A 25,744-nucleotide genomic window follows, 5' to 3' on the forward strand; every position below is an offset into this window, starting at 1 on the left:
AGATCACTATCTGAACTTTGTTTTAATTTTTCATCACTATCTAATTGAGGATCCTTTAACTTTTTTTCTTTTTCTTTGAAAGCTTGGCTTCAAATGCTGATTCAATGTTCTTGGCAATTGGAACATAATTATCATAGTTGTCTAGCTCAAATGCAGTCAATCTTCCAACTATGACCTCTAAATTTATCTTATGATTTGCTTCACATCTTCTTTCTTGAATTGTAGAGACTCTAATTGCATAAATGGGAAGTAGAGTTCTAAGAATTGTACTTATAACTGTCTCCTCTTTGATATCTCCTCCATATGCTTTGATTGCACTAACACATGCTTTAACTCTTTCAACATATTTTGCAATGTTTTCATCCTCTCTCATCCTCATTTGATCAAATTGTCCTCTCAAAATTTTTTCTTTGGCTCTTCTCACATTATCATCTCCTCCATAGATTTCTTTCAACTTGTTCCACATTTCAAAGGCAGTTTTACAGTCCTTGATGTCATCAAATTCTTCATAACTCAGAGGAGATGCTATATCTACCATCATGTTGTTGTGGGTCTTCTTTTCAACAATATCATTGATAGATAATGTACCAACAGGTTTTACATATTTTTCATCAAGGTATTTTAGTCCTATATCTCCAATAGAAGCTAGATGAAATCTTATCAACCCTTGCCATGCTGAGAAGTTTTCCTTGTTAAGTCTTGGAATTTTCCTCTTATAAGACATCCTGACCTTTGGCTTAGATCCTTGAAATCTTTTCCTACAAGCACCAAAAGATCTTATACCAATTATTGGAATTATAGATGGAGTAACTGAGGGGGGGGGGAGTGGGTGTGAATCTATAGTGCCTACCCTCGTTCACATCTTTTTTGGACATTGTTATTTTTATTAGACTATGATATACTAGTTTTATGTTGATGGATTAGTGGTATTGTTTTGACACTATCAGACATTATGTTATGGATTTAGTGGTTATAAGATGAGATCATTTAGACTTTAAATTTCATGCATACATGATGATCATTATATTATTTTCAGCTATTGTTGATGATTAGTTGATGGTTATTATCTTGTGTGTTTTATTATGGATACTTACCCCATACTTGCATGTGTATGGTGTGTGTGTTTTCTTATTGTATGGCATTTCTAATATGGTTAAGGAAGGGAGTCGTAGTCACCTACTTAGTTGGGATCTACACGATGCACCACTTCCTGCCATTGTCTGTTTAGCTTAGTATTATATATTGTATGTACATGCATGGTTTTTTTGCAGGTTGTAGGTACCGGGTATCGACTTCCCTAAATTTCCAGGATGAGCGTACCCTATTATACTATCTCAATGATAAGAGATGGGAGATAAATTCTCAAGTCCAAATCTCAAACCTTTAAACCAATTGTCCTAGTGAGGTAGGACAAGTATCTAGATATTTTACCCACCGAATGTGTTGGATGACATGATTCGTGATTTTGTAACCCGTTAGATTGATTTTGAGTGATTTGCTCTATGATGGATTTTCATATTTTATCTTGGAATTCTATGGTGAATTTTTTATTAATTAAGTCTTAATAAATAGATTTAATTAATAAATTAATTATTTGAGAAAATTAATATTAAATATCATGTTATTTGATATTTTGATTGTAATTAATTAAATGTGAATTATTGAGGGAAAAATGAATTAAATAAAAGAAAATTAGAAATTAAAATTAATAATAATTATAAAATAATAATAAAAGTAATAAATAATAATAATAATAAAAGGTATAAAAATTAAAATGAAAGTTATAAAGATTAAAATGGAAGTTATAAATATTTAAATAGAAATTATATAAAAAGTAAATTGGAGTTATAAGCTTGCATGGGAATTAACGCACTTCTCTATTTCTCATGTGTCAACAACACGAGGGTTAGTGCATCAATTAAGCACATGGTGTCTACAACCCTATGGCTCATCTTGAAGGTTGGAAAAGACCCATGCTTAGTTGGTAACACCTTCCAGTTGTTTCTAGAAGCATTCTAGATGTTTCCTGAAAGCTCTTTATATTCAGGCATTCATAGAAGCTTAAACACATAGCATTGGGAGTGCAATTGGAACATTGGAGGACTCGAAAATTCTGAAAAAGGGAGGAGCTTGCTCTGTGGATTTTCTGAGGAAGAGCGATTTAGCATCAGAATCTGAGTAGATTCTTATGATTTTAATTATGCTATTTTCGCATCATGCATTCCCTGTCTTCTTCGTGTCTTCCATATGTCTTCTGAGAAGTTTCATATTTATATGCATTCTCAATATGGGTAGATTAATTTATTGGAGAATTTTATATGCATTCTATAATGCAAATATTTTATTCCTAAATTGTAGATATAATCTTTGTGGAAAAGAAAAAAAAATATACATGGTTATATATTCAGATTAGCATACATATATATATATATATATATGTATATATACATATATATATATATGTACATATATATATATATGTACATATGTATATATACATATATATATATATATACATATATATATATATATACATATACATATATATATATATTTATATATATATATATGCATATGTATACATTTATTATGAATCTATTATAAAATTTGAATATATATATATATGTATATATCATTTATTATGAATCTATTATAAAATTTGAATATATATATATATATATATATATATATATATATATATATACTGATATATATATACCAATGTATATTTATATATAATACACCGAATGAGCGATTGATAATCGCAGTGGAAGAAATTTAATAAATTGCATCGCGATTCATATCGCATGAAACAATGTATATAATGAAATGATGTGGGCACGAATTGTACCCATGCTTGGGGAAGGCAGAGACCTGCCATCGCAGGTCTATGGCGACAAGGGTACTACATACCCGTTGTCGGCGCAGTGCCTGCGATTGTAGGTACTGCGTACCGCAGCAAGTGTTTGGGGGGTTAATTAATATTAAATGTGATGCAAAGAAAATGTTTATGTTAAAATGTTTATAAAAAATCGATTCTCATTGCTATATAATATGGTGTCAATCGAAATTGTTAAATCAATTTTATGAAAACGTATTAATATATTTACATATGTATGTATATATATATATATATATATGTATATGTATATGTATATGTATATGTATATGTATATGTATATGTATATGTATATGTATATGTATATGTATATATATATATATATATATATATATATATATATATATATATATATATGTAATATGTAAATATGTTATTTATAAATTTAAGTTATTATTATTTGATAAATGATTTAAATTGAAGGTTTATTTTCATAAAGGTGACTCTTTAATAACTTTCAACTATTTAATAATTTAATTATTTTAAATTATTAAATAAGGAATTGATAGTTTGGTGGGTAATGTATCAAACAAATATTATAAATTGGAAAATGAATTTTTAGTTCTGTTAAGGAAAACTTATATCCAAAAGCAATATATGTGTTCCTCCATTCATTCTTCAGACTTGGAAACTTAAACTGAGATCTCTACATTTAAATTGAAGTTGTACAACCAAAACATGTGTTTACATTGTGTATTCTTTATGCTATTGTTTTGGGTTTTGGGTTGACTAGTGTTGACTAGTATAGGACGTCTACCAGAGGCTTGGGGGTTATGTGATTGTGGTGACATGATGATGTTTTAATCTCGATCTTTATAAACCCAACCATGGTTATGTGATGGAATGCTCTATGTATTGGTTGTGATTACTGATTGTTATAGTTGAGATTCTTATGTATGAGACACTTGACTTAACCATTATTTTGGTCATTGATCAGTTATCCTTGGTTTATTTTCTAGTCGCCATGATGGGACTGAAATGTGGATTTATTTTTGATGATGTCATGTTGTGACATGTTTGACTCAACCATTTTTGGAGTCTTCAATCAGTATGATTGAGATATATTTTGGTTATTGAGAACCATTGGATACTTTTGATTATAGTGATGCTTCAGTTGCCAATATAGAGTTGTTGTGATCATGATTTTCTATGGATGTTAGCTCATGGAGATTTGATACTTTTATGCATATTTGATGATTTTATGGATTATCTTTTGTGATTTTGAGATTTATGAGTCCATGAACATTAGGGTAGGATATCTGCATGTAGTGACGGGAAGTAGCTTGCAATGGGGGTCGGGGCCCTAAGAGGCTGCTAGGGTAACTCATTGTAAGTTGGATTAATAAGTGATAACATTCACACCTAATACTAACTGAATGAACCTAAAAAGATAAGTGTTTTGTTCTCGTCCATGCCTTGAGTGCTTGTACAGGCTAGGATGGGAGTAGTGAGATGCATGGTTGCAACCTTGCATTCTGTAGTATGCCTCATCAGTATGAGAGGATACTAGTGGCCGCATGAAATTAGTATGGACCCATGGAGTTTAGCTAACTGGCAGGGTAACTTGTACGTAATAATTGCGATGACACTTTCTCGCTTGCATAGTAGGTTCCTACATGTCATTGTGTGCCTCTGGGATTAGATGTCAGATTTTGTGTTTGGAACCTTTGAGTTAGTATACTTTTAGGATTCCTGGACTTATAGAGATATGTGCTATGTGATTTTGATAGCCTGTTTGGGACTTGAGATTATCTTCTTAGCACGGTGGGAGTGGACCACTTAGGTACCACGCGATTGGGTGGTATTGTATTGTCCACTCTTATCATTTTGAGATTCATTGAGACATCATGGCTGATGTGTCCTTCATGATGGTGGATATGTATCCTTTTTTATTGATGATTAGAATATGTTAGATGATGTTATCTTATGCTTTTATTTGCATGTTATATTACTTCTACATATGATGTTGTATTTATTAGGAGTGACATCCCTACTATGTAATACCGATGATCTCTTCGGTGCTTTGGAATGTTATGCACGAAGGGATGGCTAGGATCCACGATGGTCTAATGATGCTATTAACAGTTGGGAGGAACCATGCACTTAGTTTATTATGTTTGATCTTTATGATGGATGTATATGTTTTCTATGATGATGTATCATGTGTATCATGTGATTATCTCTACTTTGATGTATCATGGATTAGAATAGGATGATGTACCTTATTCTATGTATGTCTATTCTTTTGAGCTTGTCATACCCTATGACATGTACAGTGGATGATTGAGTATTTGAAATGTAATGTATAAACATGGGACTTATCATTATTATTTCATGTGGATGTTGTACTAGATGGATTCATGTATGTAATTCAACGTTAAGGGATCTTCAAGAATGTAATCTGTTATTTATGTTATGTTTAATTTCAGATGGACATTGTTGTTGCTTCCGTTATTGTGCATGAATTATATATATGGTATTTATTTTCAAAAAAAAAAAATGCTACTAAACTTAGTGAAATTCTAGGTTAATTTTTTGGATCCCTTGGCAGGGCATTATAGAATCAGTTACCACAAAGAAAAATCCATAGATCCCTTGGATGTCCTTAATACTTATTTACTGCTCATACTCAATAAACACTGTAAGAATGTTGTAATTCAGTAGATTAACTAGTTATTGATCATCTAGTATTCATAATTATAAATATGCATGTAAAAGTAAAATAAAATGAACACAAGAGACACCAGATTTAACGTGGAAACCCAATATGGGAAAAACCACCAAGTAACTATTTACCAATTTTTCACTCTTCTAAAGTGAGCCCTATTAGGAGCCAACCCTATTAAAGGTTACAATACACACTGTTAGGTGTGACCCTATTAGAGGATTTAATCACCCTGTTAGGAGTGGCCTTGCTAGAGTTCTTTAAAACAATTCAACTAAACTGTCACCTTGTTAGAGAATTTACAAAATGGTTGTTAAACCAACTCTGTTAAGAGATTTGAAATCACTGCTACAATTGTTAGAAAGTAAAAATGAATTGACCTAAATTAAGATGCAACTAGTTTTATTGATTATAGGTCTTAGTTCATCATCATTATATCCTCCTTGATCAATTATAACTTTTTTGTTCCTCAATGATCTCTAATTATTCTTCAAAAATTTCTTCCACAATAATCAGTCTTCATATCACATCAAGTCCATCACTCACACTTAGAATTTGCAACTTGACTTCTTATTTATACCATTCAGATTATCAAGTTGGCTTACACACATGTTACATTTACCAATAAATCATACATCAGTTGGCTACTAATATTACTTTAGACAAATAGATGTTATTTTGAAAATCAATGAAATCCTTCACTGGCTGACCCTGCTCGGTAGATACTGCTTCCAAAAATTTCCTAATTTAACTATCTTGACTCAGGTAACATTAAAAATTCTACAAAATCCTTTGGTTACTAAGTTGACTCGGTAAGAACTATTTCTTCCATATTTCCCCTTGATGACCGAGTGAGCTTGGTAACAACTAAATTCCTTGAAAGCTCAGTAACAACTATCTACTCGATAGACACTACAAATTTTCTTAACTAACCTTCTGAGCTCAATAGACTCTGTCCTTTGCCTTGCTGACCAACTGAGCTCTGTAGACTCTGTCATTTGCCTTGCTGACCAACTAAGCTTGGTAGATTCTATCCTTTTCCTTGTTGACCAACTGAGCTCAATAGACTCTATCTAATGACTGATATGACATTTGTGTGACATCAAAGACAAAACACGATTGAACAATTGTATCCAACAAATATAATGCCCATTAATAATGACATTAACTATGCTAATAGATACATGGTACATCCATGGCTTCCATTATTGGGCTAGCCTATGGAGCCTTTATATCCAACCATTTGTTATAAATTGGGGAATGTGCTTCATGCCTAGCATTCAAGTGATGCATCTGCATATGCAATTTTATCACCTTGGAAATCTGTATTTGATCTTGCTAGCTAGGAATAGTTGATTGTTAATTTTATTGTACCTGATCATATGATAGTTCTACAAGAATTTTTAATCAACCCAACTAATTAGCAACTAGACCAATTTAACTAGGTTATGGCTTGGGCATGTGTTATTCCCATTTATCATATGGTTGCAATATTGGAGGCAACATTTTTTATTTGTGCAGGATATGGAGGAAGAGAAATGGTGTTGGAAAATAGTAAAATTAAATAATGTGAAGTCACCTAGAGGAACTTGTGTATGCTCTTGGAAAATATGTCATCAAAAATGTTCATGTGACCTTTTTTGCATGGAGCCTTCACACACCTAATACTCACAAATGTCTACTTAAGAATGCATGTGAACCTATAATACACTTCTATGTGGTGAAATATGTAGATGGATCTCACATTCATCCATTAATGAAATATAACATTCATTCATTATCATATGAAGTAAAAACAATTATGAGCATCCATTAAATAATCGCATACTATCTGAAGCTAACATCTAACATCTAACATCAGTTCATCCTTTAACATTAATTAATAGTAGTACGTAAATGCATAGTATTCAATAACATGTGAAATAAGGTATTTAAACATGCCTCAACTAATTATGATTTAATTTTGGATCACCTACTTGATTAGTTTCAAATGTTGTTCTCACCAAAAATCACAAAATGTAAGAACAATTGTGCTAAAAAAAGCATAAAAATATGATTATTGTGCACCAATCTTTTTTTTAGCTCTTTTGGCATAATCCTTCTTACAATTTTTTTGGCTCAATCTCCAACTGGTAAGTATGTGTTTTGAAAAATTATTCTTGGACTATGAGTTAAGAAAAAAAGAAATATCAAACTTGGAAAAGATGTACATAAATTCAATTAATTTTTAAACTTCAATTTTATAAACTTACAAAGAGAACCATATAATTAACATGCATACATACATACATGGTTAAGTGCTACCTAACTATGTCCAAGGCATCTACACACTAGAGGCATACTCCACCTACTAGGTTGCCTACATACTCATATCCACAAGATCAAGACCCTTGAACTACTCACGATAATGTATATGTATTTATGGCTTCTAATTATTTTGATGTAGTTGTATTCCTATAACCACTGGTGAGCTTTACTCACCTAATACAACTCTTCGTCATCATACACCCACTCAGGTGAATCAAGTGAATTTCTATAATTACAATATTGTAATACCTTGGTGCAACCTTTGTGTTTTTTATTTTATTGTTAATGTAAGGTTAACATGTATACGTCCTAACTCACTCCTCATATAGTTATCTTTAAAAGCTTGTGAAAATAATCAATGGGTCTAAATAGACCAGTCAAGTTAATGTTGAAACATAGAGTTTAGCCATCTATTTTCAAAAGCCAAGTACACTAGGTACACCCAAGAATGTCCTCATCATGTCCTACATAAAATGTATCCAATATTAGAAAAAGCCTTGTAAGAAATAATAGTTCAAGTGAAATAAACACATGAAAAATGAGAGAGAAAAAGAGGAATCTACTTACCAATAGGTGTTTCCATCGTATCTATGGCCATGCTACCTATTGAGTGATTTTTATTATTTTTATGTTATGCCAAGATCTCTCTTTTATATACAAAGAAATGGATAATGAATAATATCTTGTTTTATTATCTTTTTTGTTTATAATCCATAATCCACAATCCACAAGATCTCTCTCTATATATAAATACATGCATACATAGACACACAGATATGTGTGTGCAAGTATGTGTATAAATACACACACACACACATATATATATATATACATATGTATATATATGTATATACATACGTACATATACATATATACATACATCTACGTATGTAATTTTATCACCTTGGAAATTTGTATTTGATCATGTTAGTTAGGAACAGCTGATTGTAAGCAAAATAGCTAATATATTTAATAAGCACCTTAAAAAAGATCTCAAGTTGTGCAATTTTTCATGTATTGCATCTACATTTGCTTTGCCATTTTTTAAGTTATAAGAGTGTTTCAAGGTTGGGAACCACTTCAACATCATTTTCATGATTTAGAGGTAATATCATTGTGGCAGTGACAATAACTTCAGTGAAGAGTTGATGTAAGGAGTTACTACCCTAAACCTATGCTACAAATTTCAAAGAGCCAAGGGACCCTAAACCTATGCTACATTTTTTGGAGACATGAGAGAAGATACTATTGGATTCAATACTTCATAACATTCTAGATCATATAGTAATCAAATTGGATGAAATCATTGATAAAGAAAACATATAATGAAGAGGAAACTTGAAAAATTGAATGTTGAAATGTTGAAATGAAAGCTATCAAGGATCAAACACCTATGCTAGAGTTACAACACTATGTGAAATTGATTTTAGATATTTAAAAAATAAATACATGACATAAATTAGCCCCAATTTTATGTTGACAACTCAAATGCTCTCCCATGACCTAAGTTAAAACCCTCATTACTGCATCCAAAATTAAGGAATGAGCCTTGTGAGTTAACATATAATTTCTTAAAATAGTTAAGTGATAACTAACTATGTCTAAGGTGTCTGCACATTGGAGGCATAATCAACCTACCAGGCTACCTATATATCCATATTCATGGGATCAAAACCCTTGAACTACTCACTCTAATGAATATGTAGATTTGGTTTCTAATTTTTTTGATGTAGTTGTATTCCTATAACTACTACTGAGCTTTACTCACCTAATACAACTCTTTGCCATCATACACCCTCTCAAGTGAATCAGGTAGTTTTCTATTATACAATACTATAATACCTTGGTGCAACCATTGTGTTGTAGTTTATAGTTAATGTAAGGTTAACCTATATGTGTTCTAACTCACTCCTTATATATTTATGTTTAAAATCTTGTGACAATACCCATGGCCATGCTACCTGTTGAGTGAATTTTATTATTTTTCTATCATGCCAAGATTTCTCTATTTATATATATACATACATATATATACACATATATATACATATGTATATACAGACATACATACATATACAGAGATCACAAGGACACTACAATAAAATGAAGCAATCACAAGGGCATGGCAATGAAATCCTAGATCTCCATTGATCTCTGCAATTCACGAGATCTCTCTCTATATATACATACATACATACATATATTTTCATATGCAATTTTATCACCTTGGAAAATTGTATCTGATCCTACTAGTTGGGAACAACTAATTGTTCATTTTATTGTACCTAATCTGATGATAGTTCTACAAGAATTTGTAATCAACCTAGCTAATCAGCAACTAGACCAATTTAACTTGGTTATGGGTTGTTTCTTTCTAAAAATATTTTCTATGATATATTTATCAAAAATTTCTCGCGAACTTTGCCCCTTTTTCCTAGTCTACATTATTTTTGTATAGGATCTTGAGCTAAGTCACTTAGCATGGGTTGAGTGAGTTTTACTATTTTATTATTTGGATTATGGAATATGAGCTTTGTTTTATCATTTTCTTTGTTCAAGTCCTAATTTTAATGAAGTAACAAAGTGGATTTTAGGGTGGAAAGGATTATTTAATGGACAGGAAACTTAAAAACTTGAATGTTGAAATGAAAGCTATCGAGGACCAAAAATCTATAGCAAAGTTACAACACAATGTGAAGTTGATTTTAGATATAAACAAAACAAAAAAAAATGTGACATAAATCATTCCCCATTTCTTTTGTTTGTGGAGAGTTGCATGGAAAAGAGGGTGGATAGATTCGAATGAGGGTGGAGAGCTCTAAACATTGGTGAAGATTTCATTTCCATGCCCTTGTGATTGTTGCATTTCATTGTAGTGCCCTTATGATCTCTACATTTCGTTGTCATTCCCTTGGTGGAGATCAGTGGACATCTAGGATTTTTTTATCATGCCCTCGTGATCTTCGTACCCCTTCTATGTGATTTCATTATTGTGTCATGCCCTTGTGATCTTTGTGCCTTGTACAACACTACAACATTTGGGGTCAAATTGTGATGACAATTTGCGATGGTGTTGTAATTTGTGGTGTTTGGGCCCAAATGTAGTAGTTCTTTCTCTAAAATTTTCTTCAAGGGAAGAAGAGGTACCTATGTAAATGTTATTTTCTTTTCCTTCTAAACATGTATCTATTTATATTTCCCCCAGCAGGTGATCACAAGGGCAGGACAATGAGATGCAAAGATACATATATACACACACACATATATACATACATACATACATGCATATACACATACATATATACATACATACATACAAATTTACATACATACTTACATACATACATACATCTATATATGCAATTTTATCACCTTGGAAAACTATATTTGATCTTTACTAAATCACCAAGAGATAATATAATTTGTAAGTATAGATTTATGCATACTTAGTTTGGTATTAATAGTTTTGATTGAATTCATCTATGGAGAGTGAGTCTACTCATGATGAATATGAATCCATGTGTTGGGACTCAAAATTGCATTCTCATTTTGAGTACCATTTTAAACTTTTGAGTCAATTTGAGCCCCTATAAGCATAATTAATGCATGTGTACCCTGTTGTCCTTTTGAGGCCTATAAAGTGTTTAATGTTTGTAAAACTTTGCATTCAATTTATGTATTCATTTTGTAATGATGAATTGTTATTTTGAATCATTTTTTGAAGTTTTGTTTTGAGCAATGTCCAGATCTACATTTTTGTGTAAGTGTCAAATGGTGATAGGAAGCCTAGTTTAAAATTGAATATCTTGCACCCGAGTATGTTTCATGACTCACCTCTTTGGGAGTATTTAGTATACATATCAAAGAACCTATGTTTCATATTTCAATTTGTTTCAATATATCTTGACTAGGTTTTGAATCCCTCAAAGTTGGTTGTTTACTGTTGTCATGCAGATGCAAATTGTTCAAAAAATTTGGAGGCCCTGTTTGACCAATTGTAACATTGACCCAATTAACCCTAATGAGAAATTTCATTTTGCATTGCACTCTAGCAGTCAGACACTTTTTTTTTTTGAGATTTAAACCTATGATAAATTCTTTTGACTAATTTTTAAACACGATTTCAAATGCAATTTATAGAGTTTTACTGGTGTCTAAAAGTGCATATTGATCAGTAGCGCTATTCGAGATGGAATAGCTCAGAATCCATGATTGATGAGACCAAATGAATTGCACCATTTTGTTCTACTTTGAAAATACTTTAAGTGTGCCAATTTTCAAGCCTTACGAAGCCATTTGCACACTTTCCCAGGTCCATTTTGTTTGTGAAAATCACTTTTCTGCCAATGTTTCCAGTTTTGCAATTTTGAGTACCTCACTTTGACTGCTCGCCAAATTCACCCTATTATTCATCATGAGCCCAAATCATATAATTTCTCTCTCTATGTGATAATGAACTAATTCCCCAGTGTTGTGCCCCTAAGTGTTAGTTTGACCGATTTTCAAAGCTAGAACCGAATGCATTTTCCTGTTTTCTAACATGTTTACTTATAATCAATTTTAAGAAGGCAATTTTGATAGTCAATATATTTTGACTCAGATATTGTCATAAGATGAAATTTGACTGGATAAGAGAATGTGGAACAAAGAATTAGCAGGCCAGTTTGCAGAGCTCAATTAGGTATTTTGGTGAATTTTTAAAGCTAGTCTCAAAGGCTTCTAGGAAGAAAATAATAGTTGTTAGGACAATGAAAAAATGAATTTTAAAATGATAAATTAGTGATTGATTTGGCATCTAGTCAATATGATATGCTCAATAAATCAATCTGAAGGGTCAAGTGTTTCAGTTCAAAAATTTCTTAACTAGACCCACTTTGGGGCCCAAATTTTTCAGCAAATTAGTTAGTTTTCGAGGTTTTCTTTTGAAGGTTTTTTTTGTCATGAAGAAGGCATTAGTGAAGTAAATTTTGGAAGCTATAGAAGAATAAGTGAAATGGATCCTTTTTTAAAAATATCTCCCATGATGCAATGTGTTTGTAGACTGTAAGGAGAAAAGTAATAAAGGGGATTTATGTGCCTACACCATGATAGCAATCAAAGTTCTAAAGCCCCATCATAAACATATTTTAAAATCTACCAAAGACAAATTGAAGATGAAGTGAAGAAAATGGATGAATTCCATTACTAGTTATAGTATGGATTGTAGCATCTCTCAATCACAAGTTGTGCATGGTTTTTGCATATTGCTAGTTACAATATTGTCCTCCCAAGGCTGTCATTTTTCTCAATGGACAAAATTCCTTGGTGTTCTTCCTTCATCATTCCTCTTTTCTAAGTAAGATGGTGTAGTCTCATATGCAGGTTTATTCAAATGACATAGATAAACTGGCAATTAAAACTTGCGGAGTTTGATTTTAATATGACTTCCAATTGAACAAGATTTTTCTTTTGTTTGGACCATAGTGTAGAGCATGAATTTTGTTGAACACATTTATTTTCCCATCATAACCTCACCATAGATTGAATACAAATTTGTATCACTCACTCTTCCATGATAAAAGGAGGACATCGTGGATGGGGAGGATGTAGCACTAAATCATTGTTGCCAATGTGGAGTCTCAAATTTTGGTCCATTCTAAACTTCAAATTGTTGCTTTGACTTGGGAAAGAAATGCATGGAGACTTTCCAACAAGAAAAAAATATCCTCAGCTATATTAATTGCAAGACCATGCTTTCACATGTTTCTGATGGAACACCTCCATTGATGATAATGCAAAAACAATGTCTCAAGTTCTAATTTAATAAATGTCTATCCACATAAAAAAATACAAGCAAAGGTTGAAGTCAATGGCAGAAGATGTGTGATGAAGAGGAAATAGTTGGGAAATTTGTGAAGTGGTGTTATGGATATCTATTGATGCCAAACCTTTTCAAATCATAGGATTTCCTTCTTTGCCATTAGCCAATGGTAACCAACAACAACACGACCTAGTTTATTTTCTAGCTTGTGTGAATCTTATAAATTCTTGGGTATGACCCATGAATGGACCAGGGCCTTCCTAGTTTGTGAAAATACTCATTGAACCTATTATTCTACTCAAATTGATTTCTCACAAGGGGATCTTGAGCTTCATTTTCCTCTTGTGATTCTAAGCATTCTAAACAAAGTTTGAAAATAGGGGAATAGAAAAGCATATTAATGAGGAGAAGATCTTGAATGCTATTAGCATAGAAAAGGATATTTATGGATTCCATCCTTTAAATATTGGATGGCTAGAAATGCAAGAGATAAATCCTTTATTTGTACCTTGTACTGCAAAAGGATGCATCTATTTGTTGCTTCAATCTAGAATGGATATAGTGGGAAAGAAGGTAGTTGTGATAAATCGCTCCAATATTGTTGGAATGCATGTTTTTGTGCTTTTGCAAAGGCACAATACAACCATTACTATCGTACATTCCTATACCAAAAATGTTACAAATTTTACTTGTGAAGCAAACAATCTTATTTCTACAACAAGTGTATAAAATTTGGTTCATGATGTTTGGCTAAAACATGGTGTTGTGGTAATTGATGTTGGCATAAATGCAGTAGATGATGCTAATTCTTAAAGAGGATACCAATTATTTGGACATGTTTTCTATGATGAGGCTTCAAGAATAACTCATGTACCTAGTGGTGTAGGTCCAATGACTATTGTGATGCTTCTATCCAATACTCTAGAATCGGCAAAATGGGCATACAAGTTCAATTGAAATTTTTGATGTTTGATCTACACCTTTTTTAATAGGCTTAGTAAATATCACAAACTCTATAGGAATAGGAATACAAATTGAATATTGGGATTAAATGGAATCAACACTAAAATGAGGGGATTGGTGCATACCAAAACCTAGTTTTAATAAGGAAGAAAGATCATGAAACTTTTATCAAAGGTTGCACCAAGTGTGAAGAGTTGTAGGTTTTTTGGCATGTGGAGAAGTTATATAATTGGAATCATAATAAAAATGGTTTTTATTTGAAGAAATAATTTCCTTATCATGGATTATTATCTCTTATTTGAGATGTTGTTTATCCTTTTAATCCCACATTGATGGGAAAGTGTTATCTCATTGTGCTTTTATACTCAAACATTACAACATTATGTTTCCTAGAGCCATGACCTTTTGACAAGTTGATTCAAATGCATAGGGGCCCTTGGCTAGAAGGTGGGATTTAATAACATTTTGAATGAAATAATGTGTTAAATGCCTTGACAATCTGATGACGTAGATAGCTAGATAAATCAAAACATGACATGTGGCATCGAATGGGAAAATCACACTATGACACATGACAAACATTCAAAGCATGGCACACTTCCTAAGGTGCTTATGTGGCAAAAAAAACATGTGGCATGATGTCAAATTCTTGCAAAATATGTGGCAATTGTTGACTATGCATGCAAAAATATGACAATGTGGCACATGGCAAGAGGTAATGATGTGGCAACATGTAGATTGACACAACATATCATGCCAAGTGGTGAAAATCAATGGTCATCATTGCAAACTCACAAAATAAAGTTGATCACCAGATAAAAAAAGTGAAAATGTGACAACCAATGAAACAAAAATAGTGGTACTATGTCAGTACCCAGCGAGTAGTTCAATAGACAAATAAGAAAGTGACACATGGTGCTCGGGTGGCTAAGCTATATAGAGGATGCTAATGAGGAACTATGGACCAATAGAAAATTAACACATGGTGATGACATGGTAGAGGAGTAATGAGGCATGCTAATGTGTCAGGATGACAGTGTAGAAACCAACAAATTACAAGGTGATATGTGTTAAGCCTAGTCAAATAGGTTTGACCCAAATGCAAATTTGGACGGAAAAAGCCAATGCTTAGAAAATAATATTTTATTATTGTTTTATGATTCTGAATGTGTAGGATATTTTAAATAAACTTTAGTTTATAGTATAAAGTTTTAACTATAAAAAAGATGAAATATTTGCAAAGAAATGTAGACGTAAGAGTCTGTTCAAGAACCTGATTTCCAAATGGACATTTTGGACATCTCTGATAAGCCAACATAGGACTATCATATACTAACAGAAAGCTCTCAAAATGAGCTTTCTAGATCTATAGTTTTTTTCTACACAAAACATAATATATGTGAGATATTTATGGTTTTTCCCTTGGTGCTTATTTTTCAACTACATTCTGGTAGGGCATTTTAGATTTGGTTTTTCAAAAAATGGTGAAGTAGGTGTGGGCCAAAGTTAGTAAGGATGTAGTTAGAGATGGTTTTTTCACCTTTAAATTAGTCTAGTAAAGATTTTACCAGCATTTCAAATGCATATCTAGTTTTATCAAAACAAGGTTTCTCATTGGTTGGAGAAGATATTTTGAGTTTGGAGAAGCTCAATGATGAGATTCCTTTCATATTTCATTTTTAGAAAGAATAGAGAGGTTTTAAAATAGCAAGGGATGGAGATTCACATGGAAATGTGGCACTTTGAGATTAGATTCAGGATTTCATTCCTCTCCTATATCTTTATCTTTTCTTTCTTTCTCTAGGGTTGGTTCCAATTTTTATGACTGTGAGACCACATGGTTGGCTCCAATTCTATTATTGTGAGACCACCATTCTTAGTATTTTCTCTATATAAACAATAGTGTAATTTATTATTAAAATTAAGATAATACAGTCATCCATTTTGTGTTCTATGAGTTTGTTGCATACATTTGATGTATTGGTTTCAAGGAAAATAATATAAAGCTTTATTGAAGATTTCAATATGAAATTTGTAACGCCCCGCCAAGGGATCCAAAAGAATTAACCTAAAATTTTACTAGGTTTTCCAAACAAATTTTTTTCTAAAACATGAAAGATAAACCATTCATATCAAACACATAGTAGCAAAAGCAATAACATACAATCAACTATAAGCATAGATAAGCATACATAACAAGTTACATTCCTTAAGGATCCCTTAACGTTGAGTCACATTTAATCTAATTAATACTAAGTCTAACAACTACCACATCCACATGAAAGAATAATGAGAAGTCCAATGTCCATATTACATATTTGTTTTGAATGTCTCTTGGCAATTAAATTCAAAATGCTCAATCATCCACTGTACATGTCACAGGGTATGAAAGGCTTAAAAGAATAAACATATGTAGAAATAAAGATACATCATCGTCATTGAATCTATGATACAAGGTACAATAGAGTAAATGAAACTATTAACATACATGATACATCCATCCATCAATAAAGATATCCATAAATCATAAACACAACACATAATTATCTAAATGCACGATTCCTCCCAACCATAAATAGGATCATTAGACCATCATGGGCCCTAGCCATCCCTATTAACCTCATAATGGTTTATGAAACTTGAGTGCCAATACACTTAACCACCTTCTATATTAGAGCCGAGTTACAGATGATGTCGAGCAATACAAAAGTGCTACAAGAGCCGAGTAAGCCAGTTTGTTATTAGTGCCAAGCATTTGAAATCAGCAAGTGTCGAATAACACAAAATGTACATATGAGTTTGTAACTTCATTGATTCATATGTAAACCATTTTCATGGCTGACATATGATGAATCTTGAAGGATTAAATGATAAGATCAAATATTTTGTATTTCCTATACAATCTACATGTAACCAATAAGAAAAAATGGAGAAGGCATGTAGCCAATAAGAAAAGTGCAAGGAATGAGCGGGAAGCAAAGATTCAATATGGATCATAGATCCATACCTAACCCTAAGTCTTCAAATGTTGTTATAAGGAAGACAAAATCTCATTAGAAAGAGAAGTGGATGTACAAGGGTGTGGAAGGAACACTATTTCAGAGTATCAGATCTTAGAGGATCAAGATTAGAGAAAGCAGATCAAGTGCCTGTATTCAGAAAACAAAGGATTGCAAGCTATCAAGTTTATTGTACCTAATACTCTCTAGCAATTTTATTAGAATGAAAAACCCTATGGTGATAGGTTAGCTTAACAGCTATTTTGTAGATCCTTTAAATAGGTGATTAAATCCTTTAACAAGGTGACACTTCATGTAAAGTGTTTGTAGATCCTTTAACCAGGTCACTATTGATACAGTGTAAAGCCTTTAACAAGGTAGGCCTTTAACAGGGCAGACCATCAGAAGTGGTTAAATATTATTACTGCAGTGATTTTGTGGGTATCATCCCCACCCTAGTTTTACCTTCTTATTTCTGGAGGGTTTCTGGGTTACCAAAATTTCAAGTGTTATGTAGTGATGCTTATGTGTTTTTCATAACTGTTTGATATGTTCATATGCATGCAATCTACTTTTAGTTAATAATTTTTAATGGTTAAAATACAGTACTTCTAATTCACCCCCCTCTCAGAAGCATTCTTCCTATTTGAATATTCCAACAATTGGTATCAAAGCAAGGTTCTCACAAGAAGAAATCTAACAACTTGGAGAAAAAGATCTAAAGATGGAAGTCTTCAAACTTGGGAAGATTATTGACAATCAAGTGATTGATGTGCAACTGGCTCTACACAAAGTAGAGGAAGCAAGGGAAGAATTGAGAAAATCCTTGAAGAAAAGGAGGGATATAGCCATAGCTAAAAGTGATATAAACTAATAGGAGATTGATACCACAAAACTGTGTGCCAATGGAGACACCAAAGAGTTTGATGTAGCAATAGTAGAACTAATGGAGAAAAACAAAGTTCAAGCAGAAGAGATAAGATCTATCAAGATGGAACATGAATCACAGGCCATAATGTTATGTGAAATCATTGAACAAAAGAAAAGAGCAGTTGAGGACAAAGTCATGATGGAAAATGACAAAAGAAATCTTGCAAATAGACTTGAAGAAAAATGTACCGAATTAACAAGGATCTCAAACATGCAGATGGATACACTTGCCCAAATGATGAACCTTCATCATGAACTCAATATGAAAGATATTGAGATCTCTACTTTGAAGATGCAGAATGAACAACTCAAGAATGAATTAAATAGAGAAAAAGAGGTAGCAGAGAATCTCAACAAGTCAAGTGAAGCCATCAAGCATTTTGAACAATTGCTAAAATCCCCAAAATTTTCCCATGATACATTAGGACTTGGATACAATAGCACTGAATTTGGAGAATCATCAAAGAGTGTTGAGAAAAGAAGTGACAAAGGTAAGGATTCTAAACTCACTTGTCATTATTGTAATAAAAAAGGACATACTGCTAATATTTGCAGGAGTAGGAGATTCAATCAGACAAATACACCCAAGAGCAAGAGTTTTTTCCACAAGTGCAACATGCAAGGACATATAACACAAGATTACAGATCCAATGCCACAAGGACTCAAAGATTTGATGGGCATTGTCATAATTGCAAGAAGTATGGACATATAGCATTTGAATGCAGATCAAAGCCTATGTGAACATCAAATCAACCAGCAAAATTAAAAGGAAATGAAAGTCACTATCATTGGAATTACAACACCAGATATAGCTGTCATTATTGTCAAGAATATGGACATACACCCCAGAATTGCATAAGAACACATTTCAAGGGAAACTATAAAAGATGGTTGAGCCAAACTACATGTTTTAGTTGTCTGAAAACTAAGCATACCAGCAAAAACTTTTCTACAAGGTCAAAGGCACCCAAGACTAAAGAAAATAAGGGCAAAGAAAAGATTGATGTTGAAAAGATAAGGGGCAAATGAATAAGACTTGGAAAAAGAAAGATGAGTGCAACACATCAAGTGGAGGGATCACTTCACCCAATGGGTCAAGTGATCACACTTCATCAAACTAAGCATGAGAAGTATATGGGACTAATATACAAAGTTATATCACACATTAGTCCCAAGACAAAGAAGCAATGCAAAGTATAAATCAACATGAGACAAGATGTCAAGACAAAATCCAAATGATGTTGTTGAGTTGTCTTTGGATGTCGAGTTAAACTCCAACACATGTCGAGTTCCTAATAGTGACCAAGTTGATAATTGATGCTGAGTTGGTTCACTCCAATGCAAGCTGAGTAAAGTGGAAGTGTAGTACAAGTTGAGTAATGTTAAAATCTATCAGAAGTCAAGTTCGCAGTTGAGCATTTAATGCGATGAAAATAGGGTATATTATCACAATTCCAATCAGTTTTCCTCATTGTGATCAAGAAGCAAAGAAGAGAAAGAGAGCAGAGTGACTTCAGAGCAGAGAATCTAGCATTTCAAGTAGATTGCAACATCTCTTAATGTGTTTTCATCGATCTTGAGGTATTTTCATTTGTGCCAAGCTACACAATTTCATATTTCATAAAAAGGAAACCCTAGTTTGCATATATGGCTCTCTCCCAAATACCCCCAAAATTTGTAATCATTCAAGACGTAAGAAGATGCTACAATTGTAAGATAGGAGCCCTAGGAGATATGGAAATAAGGCAAGCCTATGAAAAATTGTGCGTAGATGGAGTCTTAATTGAGCTTTCCCACCGTATTCAAGATAGAATGGGTTAAACTTGTGTTAAGCAGAATTCATGGTGGAAGTCTTTGGTTGGAAGATATTCCCATCAAATTAACCAAAGGAATCATACATAGGCTAACTAGGCATCCTACCCTAGATTGGTTCAAAACCTTGAGAAGTGAATCGAAGGAGGTTATTGAAAAGAACACTGGTGCTCAGTGGAATAAAAGAGGAATGACAATTCACACCATCTAGGATCCTCTAATTGAGTTTGATGTTACAGTCATAGCCCATAAGTTCTATCAATCCAATAGACTCAATAGTGTGCCATGTATTGCAGTAGATGTAGGTTACAAATTGGTAAAAAAAAGGATCATACTTATGATCTTGCAGAACTACAACTACAATAGATTACTGAAAACCTAGCTGCCATAAGAAGGACAAAGGGTACTTAATGCAAATTTGGAGCAATTCTAGTTTGTATATTCTTTTATGTTCATAATGAGTTTCCCTCTTTTGGAAAAGTTACATTGAGGAATGATAGAACCATCATTTCCCAAATCAATGAATATATAGAATAGATGGGAGAAAATTTTGATACACTGATGACAAGTTGTTTTTAGGATTTCGAGAAATCCATGAAGCAAAGATCAAGAATACCGGTTTCCTTAGTGGAAAAATATACTAATGATTTGTGCTTCTTAGTTGACATTGATTTTACCTATATTCAAGCAGTAATTCCAAGGGTGAGATGGCTAAGGCCATTTGGATATGAAATCAATATAGATGAAGCTTCTGTAGCAATAACTGCATTATTGGAAGAAGAGACAGATAAAAATGCTCCACACTTTGGCAGTTATGAAGTGGTAAGATCAAAGATAAATATGGAGCTAAAGATTGCCTCCACATTAAATTAGAAAGAAAAATTGTTGAAGAAGATTAAAAAAAAAAAATTGGTGAAGAAATTGAGGCTGAAGTAGAAGAAGATGAAGATGACAATGATGATGATGAAGATGAACAAGAACAAGGCCCAATGGAATTGACCCAAGGCCTAGGTGAAGACAAGGAGGAAGGTGTAGAGGAAGAAGAAGCCAAGAAAGCACCAACTAAAGCTGAGTCAAAGAAAAGGAAGGCAATAGAATAGCCTCCAGCTTAGCAAAAACCAAAAAAATCTGCTATGCCATCACCTCAAAAGCCAACAACCTGAGCTGCAACAAGGACCTCCACTAAAAAGGCTACAGAGGAAGCTACAAAGAAGAAACTAATCAAGGAAACACAGGAAGATCCAAGGAAAAGAAGAAGATATGTGGCTCAACCTGATACTGATGAAGAAGATCAATTTGAAAAGGTAAGCCATTTTTCAATTGATACTTTATGTAAAAAGATTGGAAATGGTGATTTAAGAAACTTAAATAAAGTTGATTTCAATAAGTTTACTAAAGAAGAACATAATAGGATAGAGGAAACAGTTTATGGAATGATGGCACAGTTCAAGTACACTACTCTTGAACTAGATGGACAATTGCCAAAAGAACTGTCTAAAATTGTAGAAGACAGATGGCATTTTTGTTTGAAAATGGAGAAGGAGATGAGGGAATCAACCCTAGCAAGCGTATTTTCTGATTTGACTAAGGAACAAATAAAGAAAGCAATCAAAAGGTATAATACTAGGTTTACACCTAAGTACAAGGCATTCTTTATTCTCAGAAATAAGATGGAAGAAATTGTTCAAAGAACAATGAAATCATGGAAAAACTTGTACAAAAAGATTGAAGATTTTCCTGAAGAAGACTACAAGGAAGAAGCAGTTGCTCCAACAAAAGAGAGAAGAAAAAGGGGAGAAGAGAAGACAGCAGTAGAGAATGGAGAAGAAGAAAAGAAAGAAGAAGAAGAAAAGAAAGAAGAAGAAGAAAAAAAAGAAGAAGAAGAGAAGAAGGAAGAAGAAAAGAAAGATGGAGAGGAGGAAGAGACACAAGAACAAGATGTAACGGCAATAGCTGAGCAAGAGCAGCAACCAGACCAGAGTGTGCAAGACACACAATTGCCACCCTCTAGCCCTCCTCATGTACCCATCACACCTGCAAAAATTATAATTATAAAAGATTTTCCTGACACTTCTAGTCAGAACATCAATCCATCTACTGCAGAAGACCTCAAAGGAATCCTTGACCAATCTACGCAGCAAGCAAGATTGTGTACAGATCTAGTATTGGTCAGTATGGATGAATTACAAAAACTAGTAGAAAGCACAATTAGAGAAAAGGTGAATCCACAAGAACCACCTTCCATCATCTCTACAGCTACTAGTGGTCAACCTCAAATGCCCACAGTTATTTCATTAGGCATAGTTGACACCTCAATATAGAAGCTGAGTACAGTTGTAGAAAAAGAAACAAAACAAATAGGACAGACTATTACATCTGATCCTATAGCACAAATAGAAGGTGCACTTCCTAAGATCATAATTGATCAAGGAAGTAGACAATAGGAGGAGAAAATAGAGGAAACTCCTAAAGAGCAAGAGGCAATACAAACATTGATAAATTTTCCTACCTCGGGAACTCCTTCACAACAACCATTGCAAATATCTGGACTAGGATCCAGTGCTACAAAAGTTGCAAGGGTACTTCATTATGGAGACTATGAATTAGATGAGGAGATATTCATACCAGGATATGACTCAAAAACAATAACCATTGATCAAATCAATGAGGTACAGGAAGCACTGAATAGGAGAAAGAGACAAGAGATACTCAGGAGGGAGTATAAACAAAAGCAAACACTACATGAGATTAAGGACATCTTTATGGATGCCTTCAGTTTGCAATCATCAGATGAGTCAAAGCATATCATAGAGCAATTATCAGATATTGTTGACTAGGTGACAAATGAAGACCAAGAGACAAATGCAAAACTTATAGAATGGTCTGAAAGAAAATTCTAGGGAAAATTAAATGAGCAAGTATCAAGTCAAATTGCACTCTCCCAGGTTGAATTGGCAAAGCTAATAGACAAAGTGAAAAAGGTACTCTCATTGTACAAAAAGTTGTGTGACTTTTCATACTTCACACAAGAGACAAGCCAAAAGATACTGAGCTTGGAGAGAAATTTAAATATTTCAAGCATGTAGCTACCAAACGATCTAGCTCAAAGTGAGAAGCATTTTGTTCAATCGCTTCACACTCAGAAAGAAATAGTTGTATTATCAGCAGATGAGGCCAATATCAAGGCAAAACTAATACAGCTCCAATCCTCCGTTACCCCACATTTGGAAATACTCCATAAGGAACAAGTCTATGCAAAAACTATTCTCAAGAAAGATCCCAATCTTTCTACTTCAGATGGACTTATTCATCTTGCTACAAATACTGCCATCCAGCACAAGTCATTGGAAATTGCTTTGAACAATTGGGATGCAACTCTCAAGATGATTATGGAGGTAAATAGCACATTTTTGGTGAAATATGGTCTTAACCCTTAAAATCCTTTGACATAAGTGTCAAAAAGGGGGAGATATATATCTTATTAACTAAGGGGGAGATATTATAAGATGAATGAGAGAATGGGGGAAATAAAACCAAGGAAACCAAGGGTAGCATGATATATAGATAATGGTACAAATAAACAACTCAGGGGGAGTTACAATAAATTTGAGGTATATATATTATAAGTTACACAAATTTTGATTAAAGGTTTTTAAAACCTCTGTATATACCAAGCAGATTAATTAATGTACTCATAAGATCAGTTAAGTTTTTTTGTCACTCATGTCAAAGGGGGAGATTGTTAACCTCATAATGGTTTTTGACACTTGAGTGCCAATACACTTAACCACTTTCTATATTAGAGCCGAGTTACAGATGATGTCGAGCAATACAGAAATGGAACAGGAGCCGAGTAAGCCAGTTTGTTATTAGTGCCAAGCATCTAAAATTAGCAAGTGCCGAGTAACATAGAATGTACATATGAGTTTGTAACTTCATTGATTCATATGTAAACCATTTTCATGGCTGACATATGATGAATCTTGAAGGATTAAATGATAAGATCAAATATTTTGTATTTCCTATATAATCTACATGTAGCCAATAAGAAAAATGGAGAAGGCATGCAACCAATAAGAAAAGTGCAAGGAATGAGCGGGAAACAAATATTTAATATGGATCATAGATCCATACCTAACCCTAAGTCTTCAAATGTCTTTATAAGGAAGATGAAATCTCATTAGAAAGAGAAGTGGATGTACAAGGGTGTGGAAGGAACACTATTTCAGAGTAAAGAGTATCAGATCTCAGAGGATCAAGATTAGAGAAAGCAGATCAAGTGCCTGTATTTAGCAAACGAAGGATTGCAAGCTATCAGGTTTATTGTACCTAATACTCTCTAGAAATTGTATTAGAATGAAAAACCCTATGGTGATAAGTTAGCTTAACAGCTATTTTATAGATCCTTTAAATAGGTGATTAAATCCTTTAACAGGGTGACACTTCATGTAAAGTGTTTGTAAATCCTTTAACCAGGTCACTATTGATATAGTGTAAAACCTTTAACAGGGCAAGCCTTTAATAGGGTAGACCATCAGAAGTGGTTAAATATTATTACTGCAGTGATTTTGTGGGTATCATCCCCACCCTAGTTTTACCTTCTTATTTCTGGAGGGTTTCTGGGTTACCAAAATCTTAAGTGTTATGTAGTGATGCTTATGTATTTTTCATAACTGTTTGATATGTTCATATGCATGCAATCTACTTCCAGTTAAAAAGTTTTAATGGTTAAAATATAGTACTTCTAATTCAACCCCCCCCCCCCTCTCAAAAGCATTCTTCCTATTTGAATATTCCAACAATCCCTCTATGCATAACATCCCAAGTCATCGAAGAGATCATCAGCATTATCATAGTAGGGACATTACTCCTAAAACATACTACAACATATGCAAAAGGAAATCTGACATGCTACAACATATGCATAAAGAAATCTAACATGAAAGAATAAAGCATAAGATGATCCTACAAAGTAGATAAAATCATCTATCACATGCTAATAATCAATATAAAGAAACATGTTAGTAAATAACATCCATCATAAGATCCAAGAATAGAATGAAGATAAATACCAACCAACAATTCTCCAATGACGGTGTCTACGGATGGATCTCAAATGGTAAGAGTGAAAAAGCACTACCACCTGACTGTGTGGGACCTAAATGGCCCACTCCCACCATGCTAAGGAGATAGTCTCAAGTTCTAAATAGGATATCAAATCACATAACACAAGTACTCTCTAAGTCTAGGAATCCTAAAAGTATACTAACTCAAAGGTTCCAACCCATAGATTGACATCTACACCCAGAGGCACCACAAAGACATGTAGGAAACCTAGTATGTAAGTAGGAAAGTGTCATCACACGGA

The 25,744-nt window shown here is 33.1% G+C and overlaps 1 pseudogene; it reads left to right on the forward strand.

Moving 5' to 3' along the window:
• The first annotated feature begins 2,832 nt into the window (after positions 1 to 2,832).
• LOC149563792 (bifunctional protein FolD 4, chloroplastic pseudogene) lies at positions 2,833 to 14,628 on the forward strand (annotated as a pseudogene).
• The last annotated feature ends 11,116 nt before the right edge of the window (positions 14,629 to 25,744 follow it).

Source organism: Cupressus sempervirens, chromosome 4, assembly GCF_028749045.1.
Source record: "Cupressus sempervirens isolate cs-2001-9-10 chromosome 4, ASM2874904v1, whole genome shotgun sequence".
NCBI lineage: Eukaryota > Viridiplantae > Streptophyta > Pinopsida > Cupressales > Cupressaceae > Cupressus > Cupressus sempervirens.